At 37.9% G+C, this 19,067-nt stretch overlaps 1 non-coding gene across 1 annotated transcript; it reads left to right on the top strand.

Moving 5' to 3' along the window:
* The first annotated feature begins 294 nt into the window (after positions 1 to 294).
* Positions 295 to 367, top strand: Trnak-cuu. The gene has a single exon. It is a non-coding gene; the product is annotated as a tRNA-Lys (tRNA).
* Positions 368 to 19,067: the final 18,700 nt, after the last annotated feature.

The following is a 19,067-nucleotide window of genomic DNA, read 5'->3' as shown; positions in this document are numbered from 1 at the left end:
GAAGCTGTCCTATCTATCTTATATTTGAGGGTTTAAGGTTTTATATCTAACTTATCTTTTATCATAACTGAGGAAATTACAACTATCTAGTCTTTAACCACATCAAAGATCTGAGAAGGAACATAATGGTACCTGAGAAATTGTAGATGGATGTAAGCAACTTTCGGGAATCTTGCAAGAGTAGACCGAGACAGCTGGCAGCCTGTACAGTCACAAGAATACATTAAAAACTGCTTGGCTTGGCTGCAGGTCCTCTTTCCCGCAAGGGTGGCAAGCTGGGCATTTGGCTTCCTAGCCCGGCTAGCTCAGTCGGTAGAGCATGAGACTCTTAATCTCAGGGTCGTGGGTTCGTGCCCCACGTTGGGCACCAGATGTAGATGTAATTAACTGTCTTATTAAATAAGAAATACAGAACCAATGTAAAAGAGAAAGCCAAGAGATCAGAGCTCAGAGCTAAAATCTCACCCTTCCTCCTGCGGTGGTCTTAGCTTCCCGAAAGAGAGCTATTTCCCTGTGTGTAAGTTATTTCATAGTCATTTTGCCTTCTCATTGGTTGTAAACCCAAACACGTGACTGCCTCGTCACTGTCTGTATGTACAGCCCCCCAGGTCTTAAAGGCGTATGTCTCCAATGCTGGCTGTATCCCTGAACACACAGAGACCTTTGGGGTTAAAGGCATGCACCACCACCGCCACGCTCTGTCTATGGCTCCAATAGCTCTGACCCCCGGGCAACTTTATTTATTAACATACAATCAAAATCACATTTCAGTACAATTAGAATACTACCACAGGAGTTCCTGTGGAGTTTAGGGATACGTATGAGGAAAGCTGACTTCTCCAGCTCCACAGCTGCGCATCAGTTGGTGGGAGATTGGGTGGCTGCTTCTGTGATGTTGTCTCTGGTGCAGCAGCCATGCATGCATTGTAGCCCTCACCGTGATGTGTTGAGGACTGTAGGCTGCCTATCTCTAAGACTTATCTGGTGCTTTCTCTAGTTAAATGAGCAAGTTGAACAGCATCATGCTAGGAATCATAGCATCTGAGTAGTGTGAGTTCTTGTTCATTCATTATCTCATTTTTAACTGGCATAATGAGTATTTGGTTTCATTATGGTGTTTCCAATGTCTGTTTCTTTTGATTATTTGATGCCCTTTTCTTTCATCCCACTACATCTCCCTCCTAACCTTCCAACCACATAGCCTACTTTCTTCTGTCATATATCAAGTGTTCCATCTACCCTCTTGTGTTCCCCTTTCTTGTTCTATAGGCTAAAGCCACACTCAACACCCCATGTGTACATACACATGAACATTTAAAACAGAGGTCTTCACATGAGAGAACACATGAAATTCGTGTATTTGAGCCTGTTTTTTGTTTTTGTTTTTGTTTTTGCTTTTTGTTTGTTTTGTTTTTTGTTTTTTGAGACAGGTTTTCTCTGTGCAGTTTTGGTGCCTATCCTGGAGCTTATTCTGTAGACCAGGCTGGCCTCAAACTCACAGAGATCCATCTGTGTCTGCCTCCCGAGTGTTGGGATTAAAGGCATGCGCCACCACACCTTTACTTATCTGAGCCTGTTTACCAAGTTTATTGTGATATTTTTCAGATCCACCCATTTTCCTTCACATTTCATAATTTTATTTTTCTTTATAGTTGAATAAATTTCATTGTATATATAACACATTTCAATTATCCATTTATCTGTCGATGACAACTAGGCAAATTGCATTCCTTCATATTGTAGATATTCTAGCCATATACTATGAATGAGCAAGCATCTCTTTCCTGTGGTTTAGTGTCCTCTGGGCAATTTATGGGCTAAGGGTGACACAAATACAGGTTTACATTATGTGATTTGTTAAATTCTGTGAAATTACAATGCCTTATAAAAGGACACTTACCCTACCTTCTGTTAAAAAGGAAATCACATAGTGCTGATGCCCATGAACCACAGTGATAAACATCGCACAAGCATACAAATGTCTTCTTCCTGTGACAAGTCTTTGAAACACTCATGGCTAAGCTGATTCTTGGACTGAAGCTCTGTGAGATTCTGCAAGCTATGGCCATTCAAGCATTTATGCATGGAAGTTGTAGATAATTAATTTGTGTTGTTGCAAATCTTAAGATCTTTGGTAGTATTTTTATACACCAATGGTTGACTGATACACCTACTAACTCAACTGAGGCTGAGGCTTACCTGTTTGACTTGGCTTTCAACTTTTCTTTGCTATAAGGAATACAGTGGCTGTAGTAATTGTCAAACTATACTGAGGAAATTATTTTCTGATTAAATTCTTCCATGATTTACTTTTGTGAGTAACTATGGGACACAAAAAAGCAAAAAACTCAATAAAAAACCATTTCATATTTTACAAATAAGCAGTACAAATGATTTTCAGCTGACAAGTAAGAAAACCAAAGGGCAGTGACAAGGCTGAGGGAATTGTGAGTAGGCAGGTCTTACGAGCAGAGCACTAAGGTCTTCTCTCACCTCAGGTATGGCTTGTGGCTGAAGCACTGGACAAGCAGCTGCATTTCTTGGTCTTGTCATCATGAAACATGACTATACAAATGTGAAGACTTTTATGAATCTAAATATTCATAACTATCTTCCAAGGGCCGAATAGGAGACAGGAATCTCTGGGATATTCATCAGTTTTGTATCAAAAGTCTTTGGTCATTTTGACTAAATGTGTTTAAGTTTTGTGGTTTTTTAGCATTGACATTTCAACAGCATATTTAGAAAGACTAGGAAGTTTGATTATATTGTGCGATGTGCAGGTAACACAAAGGACCATTATATTTATTGCAAATTTAAATTTTCTAACAGATTATTTTCTCTTAGTTGTAGATTCTAAGTAATTAAAGTCTAGGTCAATTTTTTCAAAAAAAACCCTCAAGGTTGTAAGATTTGAATAAATTTAAAATAATCTGCTGAACAGTGAAATTAACTTACTTTGTTTTGATCAGCTAACCTAAATCCACTGACAACTAGCATTTAGACTGTTATCATATTATATCAGTATTTTACCATTACCAGTGTCATATAAGCTATTTAAACACTTAGAATATCACAAACCAATGTTGCACAATGTTATTCAATATATATGAAGTGCATATCTGAAGGACCCTGCTAAGGGCAGGCCTCATTCAACTGCTGATCATAAAAAATCTGGCCAATTCTATACAAACTTTCTTAATAGTTTGAAATAAAATCCTGGAATAAGCAATCCAAGCATGGATCCTTAGCTGCTGATGCACTGTGGATGCTTCATGCATTCATTACGATAGCATGGAAGAAAGTGGGGATGTGATGGTGTTTTCCAGTGGGGAGTGTGTAGAGCTATGCAATGACAGCATTTCTTGTCATCATTTAACTTGCAATGCTCACTGCTAGAGTGAAGGAAGTCTGAGCAATGCATAAAATGCTGGCAAAGCAAGGAAGCAAGAGTAAGTGACTTTCCTAAGTGTGATGAAGGCACTTTTTAGAATAGCAAAGATGTATTTAATATTTATATTTCATTAGGCAGGGACAGCCTGCCTTAGCATAGCATGCCTCGAGAAAGCAGGGGTCAGGAGTGTAAATCTTTATTTTGATGTGTTCCAGCATGTGGTCTCTTTCCTTTCCAGCTGGTTGGATTTTCTGCTTCCTTTCTTCATGCCCAGCCCTAAGCTCACCAGGAAACTGATCCTAATTAACTTTATCCCTTTTTCGTTTCACAGGTTCATGGACTTTACAACTGTTGGCATTGAAACAGACTTTATAAATAAATTAATTCAGCCCATTATTCTTTATCATCATCTTACTTCATGGCAGGCACATGCATGCACGTGTGTGTGTGTGTGTGTGTGTGTGTGTGTGTGTGTGTGTGTGTGTATGTATGTGTCTGCTCTATATGCACAGTTGTGCACATGGTATGGCTGGTTTATTTTTATTATATTTTATTTTTAATCAACATATTTGTAAAGTCACCTGAGTAAAGCATTTAGTGAGTGTTCTTAATAACCTTTGATATTTGAAAAAAATTTATTGCAGATCTAGGACAAAGAAATGAAAGTTATTTAACACTATTTTTTCTGGCGAGAGAGTGTCACTTTATGTTCAAATATCCCATCCTGAGTCCATTCAAGTGAATCCTCAAAAAAGGTAAGTAATATAATATTAGGCAAACTATTCTTTAAAATTTTCATACCTGATATTTTGATCATACTCTTCCCCTTTCCCTGACTCCTCCAAGATGCTCCACCTCCTTAGCTATTCATACCAATAGGACAAAGAGAACAGAGTGTGGAGAAAGTAGAAGTCTCTTTATGTAGCCTTCACTGCCATCAATTCCAAGTGTACCAGGCAAGCAGGACAGTGACTATTAATTTAAGACTGATGATTGAGGAATATCTAATGTCCTAAGCACATATGCTTGCCTACTGTTTGTGATACACACACACACACACACACACATATATATATATATACATACATACATACATACATACATACATACATACATACAATACACACATACATACATTAGTGATGGGATGAATGCAACCACTGAGGCCATGAACAGTCATGCATCCTGTCAGGAACTGGGATGAAAGCTTAACATTCAAGATCTTTGAAAAGAAAGGGAAACAAATAAACAAACACCCCAGAATTCCTGGATGTAGTTTTGGCCAAAGTAAGATGAAATGAGAGTGAGACTGAATCTACTGCTCTCAGTGATGACCTTCACAGTCAGGTGAGATCTAGGACCTTGTTGTAGTTCTCAGGATGAACTTGACAGCTGGTGTGTTCTAGATCACAGAAACAGCCCAAGATGACCCCCAGGACTGTTACTTGAGAAATGCATACTTTCTTACAGCACTGTAAGCTTTTGTGCATGTGACAGTATAGTGTGATTTCACAGCATAGATAGCATATTGCCTTCCATTTTAAGAAGTACATTTTATGAGCCAAGTGATTTATCTTCAAAGACTCAATATTGCCCCACAGAATTTGAGAATCCATTGTTCATAAAGAGTAAAGTATTATTGTGTTTTATAAGTAAGATGTTATAGGCAAATGGGATTCTGTAGCAGGCATCGATGTCTTTTTAACAACTTTCTAGAGGTCAAGGGGCAGTGTATTCTTTGAACTTCTGTGTTATTTGGGAATGACCAAGGAAGAAAATATTGATCTCTCCTTTCTGTAATCTCAGTGGGAGGCCTTTCTGATAGCTGAGTTTGCAGTAATGTTGAAGTTTCCTCACAGTGATGAAAGGTCACTGGCTTGGCATCCTACAGTTACAAGAGCCTCCCTGGAACTGTCACTTTATGCCTATTGTCCTTCGTGAATTATTTCTGTTCAATATTGGATAAGGGTAATTGATCTTGTGATGTGCATTTTTTGTTTTATTTTTATGTTTGCAATGCTTTCAATTAACACATAATACATATATTTACTTAGTATATTGTGTTTTTTCTCTATATATAATATCTAATGATGAAATCAGGGTAATTAGCTGTAAATAATACACAACATTCATCAACTAGCTGCATTTCATCTAATAATTTTAAAATGTAAGGTTAGTTAATGTTAACTTAATTATTCTGCTAACACACTGGAGATTTCTCTCTTTTCTGACTGTGTGTTGTTCCCAACCTTCCACCAACAGTCTCTCTGCCTTTCTTTGTACTCTTTATTATTCCAGAGGAAAGACCAGTATGTTCAAAAGACACCTGCAGGTTCATGTTTATTGTAGTGCTCACAAGAGCCAGCACATGGAAAAAATCCAGCAGTCCACTGTTGGGTAATGGAGTGCAGTAGATATACATGTGGTGTAGACAGCTTAATGATACCACCCCACAATCATCTCTAACGTTCTGTGCTCTGAGATGAAAAATGGACCTATGATACTCTAAAGTCTATGCATTTGCTGAGAATTAGCAGAACATGTTTGCTTTAGGGTTCTCTTCTCCTAAGAGAACTTGTTTATGCTAAGTCTGGGAGTGGTTATCATACATTTGAAGGACATAATACTACACCATTTAACCAGTAGATTTGGGTCCATATTTAGAACAAAATTTATTTAGTTTTTATTTATAAATACATTATATTTTTTCAAAATAATCATTTATATACTGAGAATATTTTTGTCTCAAGTTTTTACTTTAAAGGTATTAGAATTATTTATTTAAATTGGAATACTTGGAGAAGTGTCCAGTACAGGATACTTGGGAAAGAAAAAGAGGGGAACTTCAGCAGTAGTTCACAGGACACAAATCCTGAAGGACTTAGCCATCTCTAGAGCCCATCTTGTCTCTGCTGTTTTCCGATTTAAATGTCCTGATCATCTTTCACAGCTGGCCAAACCAGTTATCATGTTCACATGGTATTCAGTTAGGCTTACTTTGGAATTACTTTTCAGTTTAATGAGATTTATGGGCTGCCTTTAACACAAAGATTCTTTTTATACTTTGTGTGTTTATTTTTATCTTCTTGTACTTATAAAAAGACCTGTGAAGTTAGGAACTATTTCAACATACTGTTGTGTTCTGGTCTTGATTGTGAGCTATACGTATCATTCAAAAAGTAGACCAACTGAGCACAGAATGGTGAGTACATATTTTTGACATGGTCATGGAGGATACTCTGAATTTTATAAGCTGCGGTGAGGTTTGCCTAAACAAAACACTCCTTACTATCCCTTGAAGACTTGAAATTTCCTTCCCCAAGATCATGCTAAAGTGCAATATCTGAACAAATAAAATGGTCAGGAATTAGAATGTTATACATAATCGAGAATGATAACATTGTACCCATTGACTTCCTTTCATATTAACATATTTTCTACCACTTAGGTAACATCCTTTCTTGCCAAGGACATACTCACTCTGCAGGAAGACTGGGTGCAAACCAAGGCCAGCTTAGTTACTTCCTGTTCAGCTTGCCTTGGCAAGTTACTACACTCTCTAAACCTCCATCCCTTTATCTATACAATGGGAATAATAGTGCCTCTGTGTTAGTTAGAGGATAAAAGAGAGGCCACTAAAATGCAATAGACAATAGTTAGAATAATTGCTAAATTTTCCAAGATAAATTTGTGCATTGTTCTTGGGTAGTCCATGTATCTGAATGGCTTATTGTTTTCATTGTGTGAAAACTACTGTTAGAGTCCTTGTTTGAGGTGTAAAGTACTGTGCCTTCTTGCAGGAAGATAAAAACAGCACCAACATCTGTGTATCATCCATAGATCAGAAAAGGGATCTTCTCTACTCTTGGGCCATGACATTTCCATTTATATTGATATTAGGTTTTACAGCTTAGATTCTCAGAGTAGAGGTTTCTCATTCCTCACATCTTAAATCTCCCTGGGGCCCCTTTCTCTCCTCATCCACCTCTTAATGCCAGGCTCCTCTCGTGTCTCTATTGGCCCCCAAAGCTGCGTCCAGACTACTTTCACTCCATTGTTTCCATGGTGCTGGAACACAGGTGTCAGTCTCAGGAAGACTGGAAAAATATGGAGTCAGGTGTCAAGTAACAGATTTGACAGAATTTGTCATGCACCTGCCTCACTGCTCTCCTGGCTTCCATTTTCCTATTACCAAGATAGTACTTTGGCACTTTCCCCATAAGAGTTACAACCTACTTGCCTAAGAATAGTTTATACTGTAGTCTTTACAATGGACATTAGATTTCTAAGTGATTCCTAAACCGAATCAGATGTATGTTTTCCTCATTAGAACCTCCCAGTCCTACATTCTTCGTGATTAATGTGAAACTCGTGGCCATGCATTCAGACAGTCTCATTATTAGTCTGTGTTGTGCAATGAGTTGTTCTTCTGGTCTGCTCCACATTCTAAACATGGTGAGTACTGAATCATAAACAGCAAAGGACATGGACTTTTGCTCACCATAGTTTGATGCACTTTGAGCTCTTTTTTATCTGTCCTATTTTCCCTTGGATTTTTGCCATTCTGTCAGTCTCCCATCTTTATTTCTTATATATAATTTTAAAAACCAATTTTTCTTTTCCCACAAGACAATTACTTTTATTTAAATTACAAGTTTCTCCTTTTACTGTAAAACCCTTCTACTTTCTAATATAAGTGATTGTCCATTCAACTTTATTCATCTGCTTATTTGTTCATTGTTATAACATACTTGGAGAATAAGATTTCTTCCACTAAGCTTGTACTATTGAGATTGTGACCAGAATCTCAAAAGAAAGAGGGGTGGGCGGAAGGAAGGAAGGAAGGAAGAAAGAAAGAAGGAAGGAAGGAAGGAAGGAAGGAAGGAAGGAAGGAAAGAAGAAAGGAAGAAAGGAAGAAAGGAAGGAAGAAAGAAAGGAAGGAAGGAAGAAAGAAAGAAAGAAAGAAAGAAAGAAAGAAAGAAAGAAAGAAAGAAAGAAAGAAAGAAAGAAGTTGTAAGCCTACATAGGGTGTCTGAACTTTTGACCATCACCTCCCATGGTTTCGATGTGCTTTTAGAGTGCCCCACATTGGGCCCTTCCTGATCAGTAGGACAACTGCAACTGTGAGATTTGTATTCCATGCTACGTATTTGGTCAGCACAGAGACAGTTAACAAAAGTGACTTGGGATAGTGTATGACCCACAACAGCAACCATCATGAACCACCCCCAGTCCTTCCCACTCCTTCAGTCCACTGAAGGAGCTGGTGTATGGACAGGCTCAGGCAGAGACTGCGCACAGTGGATATGTTACACTCAGAGACTCTGAGATCTTCCCATCCTTAGTAAAGACTTTCAGCAAATCGCCTCTGAAGCATAAGATATTGTTCTTACCTGCAGAACATGCCTGAGAGGCAAGATGAACACTGGGAGCTTTACTATCTCATAAAGTACCCAGGAAAAAGTACATCTAAATGTCTCCACAAGTTATTTTCTGTATACTTCCACCAATAGTGAGGGCATTTTCTTTGTGGGGTGGGTGGTAGAATCCATTTTCAGCTTAAAAAGTGTAAAACCAACAAGTGTTTAGAAAATTGTCTTCCAACTAACACTATTTTTTCTAAGAATAATGTAGGTATCCCAAACTGATTATATAGTGGCTTTTGAGATTAAGAGGTGAGAATGAAAATAAATGAGAGAAAATAAAATTTTCATGCTGGAATATAGGATAGAATGTTCAAGGTTGATTTAAGACTTGTTCTCTTTATATCAAAATATTAATTTCCATTTTCATAGACATATGTATCAGACAAACACACATGTACGTGTTATATATGCAACTCTTGGTCTAGTATGATCACTTGTAGGTAATATATACTTTCTATTTAAAAATAAGTAATCTATATTTCATAACTAATAGGAGGAAATACAATATCAAGCATGTAAATATATGGTGCAAGACTGACTGACTGCGACTTTCTGTTGGTATAAGCAGCAAAGCTTTCATACATGGCACATGACCATGTCTTCAAAATTACTGCCTCATCCATGGAAACCCAGACAGCCTGGCAGTGATGACAGAAAGGATGTGGATGGAGTCTCCTATGAGAATTATTTCTACTACAGCTGTGTTTTATTCAGCTCCATTGCTTAGGGGTGTGACACTTTCAGTGATTTGGGCACATGGCTTAGAAGTTGAAAACTGAAACTGGCTCTTAAAATAAACACTCAGAAACCTATAATTTTTAATGGAAACACTGTCATTGACTTTCACTAGACTGGAGACTTTCTGTAGTCAAAAACAATCATTTTTGTCAATTCACTTTCAATGATTGTTTTAACAGCATGTAAATTTCAAATTTTTAATATGAAGATTCTGAGCCTCCATTGACTGAATAGCTTGATGGTTCCTTACCAATAAAATTGTGGAATCAGTTTTCCAGTTCTTTTTTTAATTATTACTTTGCATTACATACCTAAGGATTCGTTGTAAAAAATGTTAAGGACCAAAGTACTTACACCTTTTGACTTTCAGGAGGATTAAAAACAAAAGGTCTCTTTAGTCTCTGAGAGGTTCGAGATCACATCTGCCTCCTTCAATTGAAAGCTATGAATTTTACACCTGTCCATTTGATTGAACATGATGAATTTATAGGATAGAGCTGGGTCTGTCTTAAAACTAGATTGACCTAGATATGAAATATCACTGATAAATTACTTATAGTAATAAAAAAAATCTATATAAGCTAGTCCCTTCGCACTCCCCAAAACATGAGAAAAAAAGAAGGAAGGAAGTAGAGATGAAGAAATAAAGGAAGAAATGATGGCTCTCTCATCAAGAGATTCTATCTAGACACTACCTGAAGCTTAAAAGTAGATTGCATCTTATAGCTGATTCTCTTTCCTTCTCTGTACACTGCCTGTCTGGTTGAATTTATGACCACAGAATTGCAGTTTGCTTTATTCTTCTAAACATGTTTTAAAAGTGTTCTGGAAGTCTCCAAACAATAAAAATCTAACAAGAGTAATGTCTTCTCAACAATAGCTCATTTTAAAATGGTCAATAAATACAAACAAGGCAAGTCCCCAAAGTTCTCCCCGCAGCCTGCAAGTGAGGAGAATTAAGAAATAAAACTCATGGGGTGTGTTGCACAGTGACAGCTGTGTGACCCCTCCCAGACCGTTCCTGAACCCCACACCAGCTCACTGTGGGTCACTATACAGACTGTGCTTGCAAACAATGCCTGGAGGCCACAGCTTAAGTCTTGTAGATTAATTTAGCTGCAAAATTATACTGCCTAGTATTGGAAAGTGACTCGAAACTCCACTGGTTTTGAGAATAAATTGACTTTTCCTAGGTCTCAGGTATGAGGTCCCTATGTAGGATATGGTTACAAAGTAATTAATCATCAATATCAGTGTGATGAGAGCATGAGAGACAGCATGTCAATAATTACAGCTAGGCACTGGCTCAAAGGAGCAGGCCCTTAGGCAATTGGACCTAAGATTACAATACAGATAATAAATTGGAAACTTTTCCATATTCCTTTAGATCCCATATGAGAATCAAGAATCATACATACTCCCCTGCATTTTATTGAAAATAGATTATTTTCTCATATCATATATCTTTATTATATAGTTTCCCCTCCCTCTACTTCTAGTTTCTCTCCATCCAGAGCACCTACTTTCTATCTCTTATTAGAAAACAACAGGCTTCTATGAAATGACAAAAAAATGACAAAAATAAAATATAACATGGTAACACAAAAACATTGGACTTGGACAAGGAAAGCCAACAGAAAGAAAGGAGCCCAAGAGAAGGCACAAGACGAGACCTACTTGTTCACACACCCAGGAGTTCCACAAAAACACTGAGCTGAAAGTCATAATGCACATGCAGAGGACCTGCACTTGCTCCTTCAGTCTTTGTGTGATCACATAAGCTTTGCTCTGTTGATTTAGAAGGCCTTGTTCTCCTCTTAACATTTGTTTTCAGAAACTACAATTACATGGTTTGGCAGGAACTTCAACTTACCATGATTGTTAAATATTTTGAGCCCTCCTAAATGATTACTAATGGGTACCACAACTTCCCTGTCTGCTTTTCTATTTTTATTTCTTTATTAATTGAACTTACTCACTATTTTAATATTAAATACAGTAACTAGCAAACATGGATATATTATTAGTTATGATATACAATTTTATTAAGTCAGAATTTATTTTTAAATTTAACTCTATTTTAAAACTAAGTTTATCTAAGTGGTAGTGGTGCAAACCTTTGTAATTCCAGCACTCAGGAGGCAGCTGCAAGTGGATCTCTATGAGGTAGAGGCCAGCCTGATCTACCTAACTAGTTCTAGGATAGCCAGGGCTACAAAAAACAAACAAACAAAAAAACAAAACAAAACAAACAAAAAACACCCTGTCTCAAAAAACCGAAGGGAAAAAACAAAACTATTTAGAATTTGATGTTTACTTTCTCTAATTTGGTAGCTATTAAAAAGAATGTAAGAGGGCTAGCAAGATGGTTCAACATGTAAATGAGTTACTCTATGAGCCTTACAAACCAAGTTCAATCTCAGGGACTCTAGAAGAGGGAAAGAACTGATTCTGCCCAATTTTCTCCTAATGACCACATTCACTTTCCCACAAAAATACACACATGTATTTACACAACTGAATAAATAAATGCAAGATAAAACTAAAAAGTAGAATCATATTTGTGTTTAAATGTAAGTACATACACAATAGTCTTATTTTTAAAACACATCTTTATGAATTACTGTGCTAGTTAGGTATTTATCAACTTGACAAAACTAGGTAATCAGGGAAAAAGGAACTTCAGTTCATGAAATTTCTCCATCAGATTGGCCTGTAGGCAAGGCTGTGGGACATTTTCTTGATTAATGATTGATACGGGAGGGCTCAGTCCACTGCGAGTGATGTCATCCCTGGAAGGTAGACCTGGATGGTAAAAAAAAAAAAAAAGCCGAGTAGGCCATGCAGAGACACTAAGTAGCATTCTTGACATGGGCTCTGCTTCAGTTTCTGCCTTGACTTCCGTCAATGATTGACTGCAAGTGCAAGCTAAAACAAATGCCATCATCCTTGAATAGCTTTTGGTCAGTGTATTGTCACATCAACAGAGGACAAATTAATATAGTTACCTTTTTAAATGATAGATTTGAGCACATATTTAAAGTTTAATTTTCTTGAAATTATGAAGAAAGAAAACTTTACTTTCATGAATTATTGTGCAAAAATCAAGACTACAACCATATGTCTTGACAGTAGTATTCCCCACTAAAAAAGTGCATTTTATGCTATTTGTGTGCAACCCGAATTTGCTATTCATTTATTCCATTATTACTTTGAATAACAGGATGGACATGACTGGGGGTAGCTTGGTAGACATGACTTAGGGAAGAATGGGGAGAAATGAAACTCATTCTCCTGGGTGGTTTGGAGATATTCCTGGAAGGAACGGCAACACTTTCATTAGTGTTCTTTCACAGTCCCCTTCTTCTTTCACTTCCACAGTTTGCTACAGATGCATGCGACCACATCGTGCATTCTCTTAATTCTGGAAGTGGAAACATAGGGGGTCATTTCAGTGCTGTGTTCTTTCTGCCTGATCTTGAACTACCACACAACAGTGTCTGAATGACTTGGTGAACTCCTCAGGAAAGGGTTCATTTCTAATTTTCATGAAGGTAATATAGAGATAAATTCCACATATGGTAACCATACTATTTATATCTGGATATCTAAATAAGTGCCAACCGCAAATAGTTCCATTGGACAATCTCTCACGCTCTTGGTTTCTGTCCATTCACTTTAGTCTCATGATAACAGCCCTGATTACTTTTAGTTAAGAACAATCTCCTACTTGTGAACTGTATTCTAGCCTCCACTCCATGTGTCATTAGAGTAAGTATAGCAAAAGTTATTGAATTTATCCTATTTAATGTTCAAATTAACCCTGTAAATTGACTACTGTTATCACCTTCATTTTTCACGGGAGCTCTAGCGGGTTCTGTAGCTGATTGGCAGAAGGGGAAGGCCTATGAGGTCATCTTCAACCCCCTCCTCTACTCTTCATGCCTGAACAACTGCTACTAGAAACACAAGCATCAGCTCCTAATCTCATCTATTGATTGCATCTCTTATGCTGATACAGGGAATTCATGATTTATTTCTAACTCTAGATTTGGTTTTACATTTCTGAGAGCAAACATCATTCCACTGTTTACTACATGAGTGAGTAATGAAGCTAGTGGGTGTCACTCATTATAGTATTAACAAATAAGTGTTTGTAAGTCAGCGCTGTCTCTTGCATGTTTCGATAAGTGCCATTTCCTTATTTGGCAAGCAACACAAGCAAAGAAGTTTAATATTAGTCTTGATATCATATTGCATGATCTACAAGGAAGCGGAGAAAGCTAGTCAATGTTTGATGTTCCCCATTTTCTAGCCTTTGTGTCTAGTGGCTTGACTTATCTGACCCCAGATAAGTTTATTAGGGTGCACAATATTTTGGGGAACACAATACCACCACAAAATGCAGAGTTATGGAGCCCAGTCCCAGAGGAGTGTATCTACAAATCATTCCAGCACCTGAGGCTCAGGGAACATTGCAGAAGAGCGAAGATGATAAGAGCCAGAAGACCAGGGAGTTGCTGTGAGATTCATGAAGTCTCACCAACATGACTGCCCAAACATGAGGTAAAGATGGGTGACACCAACAAATAGACCCAACTAGATGGAGAAAAGCCCCTGAGACCTCAAAACTACACAAAGATTTACAGGCAACTGAGTAAAGCTGAGAGCAGGAGACGTGGTGTGTTAGTCAGGGTTCCCTAGAGGTACAGAACTTATAAAATGAACATATATGTGTGTATATATACCAAGTTTACAGCTTAACAGCTTACAGCTACTTCAGCAATGGCTATCTACCAAGGGCATGTCCAAGAATCCGATAGTTGTCCATGAGGTTCAGTTTCTTAGCTGATGTTCAGTATTTGTCAAAATCCCAAAGAAGTAAGCTCTAATGCCAATGAAGGAGTGGACTTGCTAGTAAGAGAGAGAGCAAGCAGACAAATAGTGGGAACTTCCTTTTCCCCTGTCCTTTGTATAGGCTGCCATGAGACGGTGGCCCAGATTACAGGTATATATTCCCATTTCAAAAGATTTAATTAAGGAAAAAATAATCCCTCACAAGCATACCCAGCCGTATCAGTTTTAATTAATTCCATATGTAGTCAAATTGACAAAGGAGACTAGTCACCACAGGCGGTCTTCCCAGGGGAAGTTTCAGCAATGGTTGTACAGTGCAAAATGATCAGCCATGAAACATACATGCAATTAACATTATATGGGTTTAACAGGTCATATTTAGGATATATATATATATATATATATATATATATATATATATATGCCAGCAATAGTAACAGTTAATGAGTAAAAAGTCCATGATTTTAAAGAAAGTAGGAAAGGTTATACAGGAGAGTTTGGGGAGGGAGAAACATTGTAATTCTGGGCAATTTACCCTAAGAGCTGTCCTGTCTGAATACAGCCGGATTATTCACTGTCATCACTCTACCCAGGGTTACATGATTCAGAGCGACACTCTTTCCAGATCCTCCTTATTCCACTTTCAAAGGAAGAACTTGTTGATTTCTTACTTGAGAATGTACTGGCCGAAATAGACTACGGTTTTAAAATGGGTACAGCTGACAGGAAAATTCCTTCTCCACTGTGCTTTGTAGAAACCTTACTAGATAGGTTATTTGTTCATGATTGTATCTTTTTAAATACTTTTGCTTTTAACACTTAGTTATTGCTCATATTTTCAGACAAAATGGCAGTCAGTACATGTTTACAATGATTACCTTAGAACGACTGGATATCCATTCTTCATAGATTGATTTTTGAATCTTCTGCATTTGTTTGGGACATTCAAACATTCTTTATCAGTAATTTTGAAATATAGAATTAACTGCTTTCAACAACATTAAGGCTGCTTTGGCAGTGAACAGTTGAAATAATTTCTCCTAATTATACAACTATTGTCCTGACACTTTTTTTTTCTGTGCTGGAGACAGAAGCCAGGGCCTTGTACACACTAAGCAAGAATTCTACCATTGGGCAATATCTGCAGTCACCTGAAATCTTTCTATCACATTTCATAAAATTCACCCCTTTCAAGAGAATAAAAGTCACAGTCAAAGCCTTCCTCATTTTTTTTATTTTCAATTATGCAGCTTGAAGTTCCTCCATAGTTTTCTTAATCCCACAATAATCACTACGTTTTCTGTTTTAGAAATTCATTTGCAACACTGGGGTTATTTATCTCCGAGAATCATCATGGGGTCTGCAGTACTTGCTACAAATTGTAGAATTCTACAGAACATAGCATAGTGGTCTTTAGATATTCTTGGGTTAAAATACCTCATTAAATTTTCTACATTTATTTAGAGGTACTGAAATGTGTATTTCTTATCTCCCCTGGCTACAGACACTTAAATACATGAATTTTCTGACTTCTTAAGTTTAATTTTCATTTTGACATCTTTGTAGCTAATTTCATATGGCATGCTTTTGTCTCAAGTGTTGTGTCATGTAAGCAGTAATTTTCAAGATAACAATTTATGGGTTTCTAAACATTATTTGACTATATTTGGAAACAGTACATTGAAAAATTTTAAAAATTAATTAAATGTAGGACATTGGATTACTATAAAATATAGTATAAAGAAAAAATATGTAATACAATTTAAAGAGCTCTTCTGACAGGGTGTGATGCCAGAATAGTAAGATTCCCCAGTAGATTGTGGATAGATATGGATAAATTAAAAATGGAGGAAAAAAATTCTATCACATTGCCCAAAATCTAGAGATTTATGCAAATTACCTAGCAGAACCAAAGAGGCAGGGGTTTGGTATTTTGCATTTCCACCAGATTACATTGTGAAAATCACTTGAGGCTTTCCATATATGCTTCCCATGGACACATTTAAATTTGACCCTCAAGGAGTCTTGTTCACAAGGAATTCACAGTGACAAACATTCCTGTAACTAGGAATCACTCAAGAGTGTACACTTCTGGTTGAGACTCAGATTAAGGCAAATTTGAAAGTTAATACTGATTTCAAAATATACTAGTTGTGTGATCATGCGATTATAAAATATTTTACTACTTAAATTTTTTTTTCCTGATTCTTTGACTAAGTATTCTGAAACTCAACTCTCCTAGTTCCACATCCTCTCCAGCATAAAGTGTCTTCAGTGTTTTTGATCTTAGTCATTCTGACAGGCATAAGGTGGTATCTCAGAGTTGTTTTGATTTGCATTTCCCTGATGATTAGGGATGTTGAGCAATTCCTTAAATGTCTTTCAGCCCTTTGAGTTTCCTCTGTTGAGAATTCTCTGTTTAGTTCTATAGCCCATTTCTTAATTGGACCATTGGTCTTTTTGATGTCTAATTTCTTGAGTTCCTTATATATTCTGGACATCAGTCCTCTGTCAGATGTGGGGTTGGTGAAGACCTTTTCCCATTCTGTAGGCTGTTGCTTTGCCTTGTTGACCGTATCCTTTGCTCTACAAAAGCTTCTCAGTTTCAAGAGGTCTCATTGATTGATTGTTTCTCTCTGTGTCTGTGCTACTGGTGTTATATTTAGGAAGTGATCTCCTATGCCAATGCATTCAAGACTACTTCCTACTTTCTCTTCTAGCAGGCTCAGAGAAGCTGGATTTATGTTGAGGTCCTTGATCCACTTGGACTTAAGTTTTGTGCACAGTGACAGATATGGATCTATTTGCAGACTTCTACACGTTGATATCCAGTTATACCAGCACCATTTGCTGAAGATGCTTTCTTTCTTCCATTGTATACTTTTGGCTTCTTTGTCAAAAATTATATGTTCATAGGTGGGCAGATTAATGTCAAGGTCTTCAATTCGATTCCATTGGTCCACATGTCAGTTTTTTTGCCAATACCAAGCTGTTTTTATTATTGTAGCTCTATAGTAGAGCTTGAAGTCAGGGGTTGTGATGCCTCCAGAGGTTGTTTTATTGTACAGGATTCTTTTGGCTATTCTGGGAACTCTCCTCCACTGTGGGAATGCAAGCTTGTACAACCACTTTGAAAATCAATATGGCGCTTTCTTAGAAAATTGGGAATCAATCTCCCCCAAGAACCAGCTATACCACTCTTGGGCATATACCCAAGAAATGCTCAATCATACCACAAGAGCACTTGTTCAGCTATGTTCATATCAGCATTGTTTGTAATAGACAAAACCTGGAAACAACCTTGATGCCCTTCAACTGAAGAATGGATAAATAAATTGTGGCACATATACACAATGGAATACTACTCAGCAGATAAAAAACAATGACATCATGAGGTTTGCAGGCAAATGGATGGATCTAGAAAAAATCATCCTGCGTGAGGTAACCCAGACTGAGAAAGACAAATATGGTATGTACTCACTCATAGGAGGATACTAGATGTGGAACAAGGATGAGTGGACTGCTACTCACATCACCAGGGAAGCTACCTGGAAAACAGGACCCCAAAAAAGACACAGGGATCGCACAATGATGGAGAAATGGATGAGATCTACATGAACAACCTGGACATGAGTGGGAGTAATGAAGGGCGAGGGTCGAGGGAAAGAGAGCCTGTGGGAGTGGGAGATCCCAGCTGGATCAAGAACAGAGAGGGAGAACAAGGAATAGGAGACCATGGTAAATGAAGACCACATGAGAAAAGGAAGAAACAAAGTGCTAGAGAGGCCCACAGAAATCCACAAAGATACCCCCACAATAGACTGCTGGCAATGGTCGAGAGACAGCCTGAACTTATCTACTCTGGTGATGGGATGGCCAAACACCCTAATAGTCGTGCCAGAAATCCCATCCAACGACTGAGGGATCTGAATGCAGAGATCCACGGCTAGGCCCCAGATAGAGCTCTGGGAATCTAATTAGCGAGAAAGAGGAGGGTTTATATAAGCGAGAATTGTTGAAACCAAGGTTGGATAAAGCACAGGGACAAATAGCCAAACGAATGGAAACACATGAACTATGAACCAAAGGCTGAGGGGCCCCCAACTGGATCAGGCCCTCTGAATAGGTGAGACAGCTGATTGGCTTGATCTGTTTGGGAGGCATTTAGGCAGTGGTACCAGGTCCTGTGCTCATTGCATGAGTTGGCTGTTTGAAACCTGGGGCTTATGCAGGGACGCTTGGCTCAGTCTGGAAGGAGGGGACTGGACCTGCCTGGACTGAGTCTACCAGGTTGATCTCAGTCCTCCGGGGAGGCTTTGCCCTGGAGGAGGTGGAAATGGGGGGTGTGCTGGGGGGAAGGGGAGGGGGCAGGAGGGGAGAGAACAAGGGAATCTGTGGTGGCTGATATGTAGAACTGAATGGTATTGTAAAATAAAATAAAAGGAAAAAATAAAAGAAATAAAAAATAAAAAAAGAAAGAAATTCAACTCTCATGACCACTGTTATCAATAAGTGAGAAAGTCACATAAGACAGTTCACCCCAGGCCTCAATGTGCTGTTGCTGAATGAACGCACAGTCCTTCACCTCATCAGCAATAGCTTCTCTTCATCAGATGAATTTCTTTGGAAAAAGTGAAAGGATTTTGTGGTCA

This window comes from Peromyscus leucopus, chromosome 6 (genome assembly GCF_004664715.2).
Source record: "Peromyscus leucopus breed LL Stock chromosome 6, UCI_PerLeu_2.1, whole genome shotgun sequence".
Classification (NCBI taxonomy): domain Eukaryota; kingdom Metazoa; phylum Chordata; class Mammalia; order Rodentia; family Cricetidae; genus Peromyscus; species Peromyscus leucopus.
The sequence above is the reverse complement of the archived record's forward strand: the minus strand, read 5'-3'. Positions and strand labels throughout refer to the sequence as shown.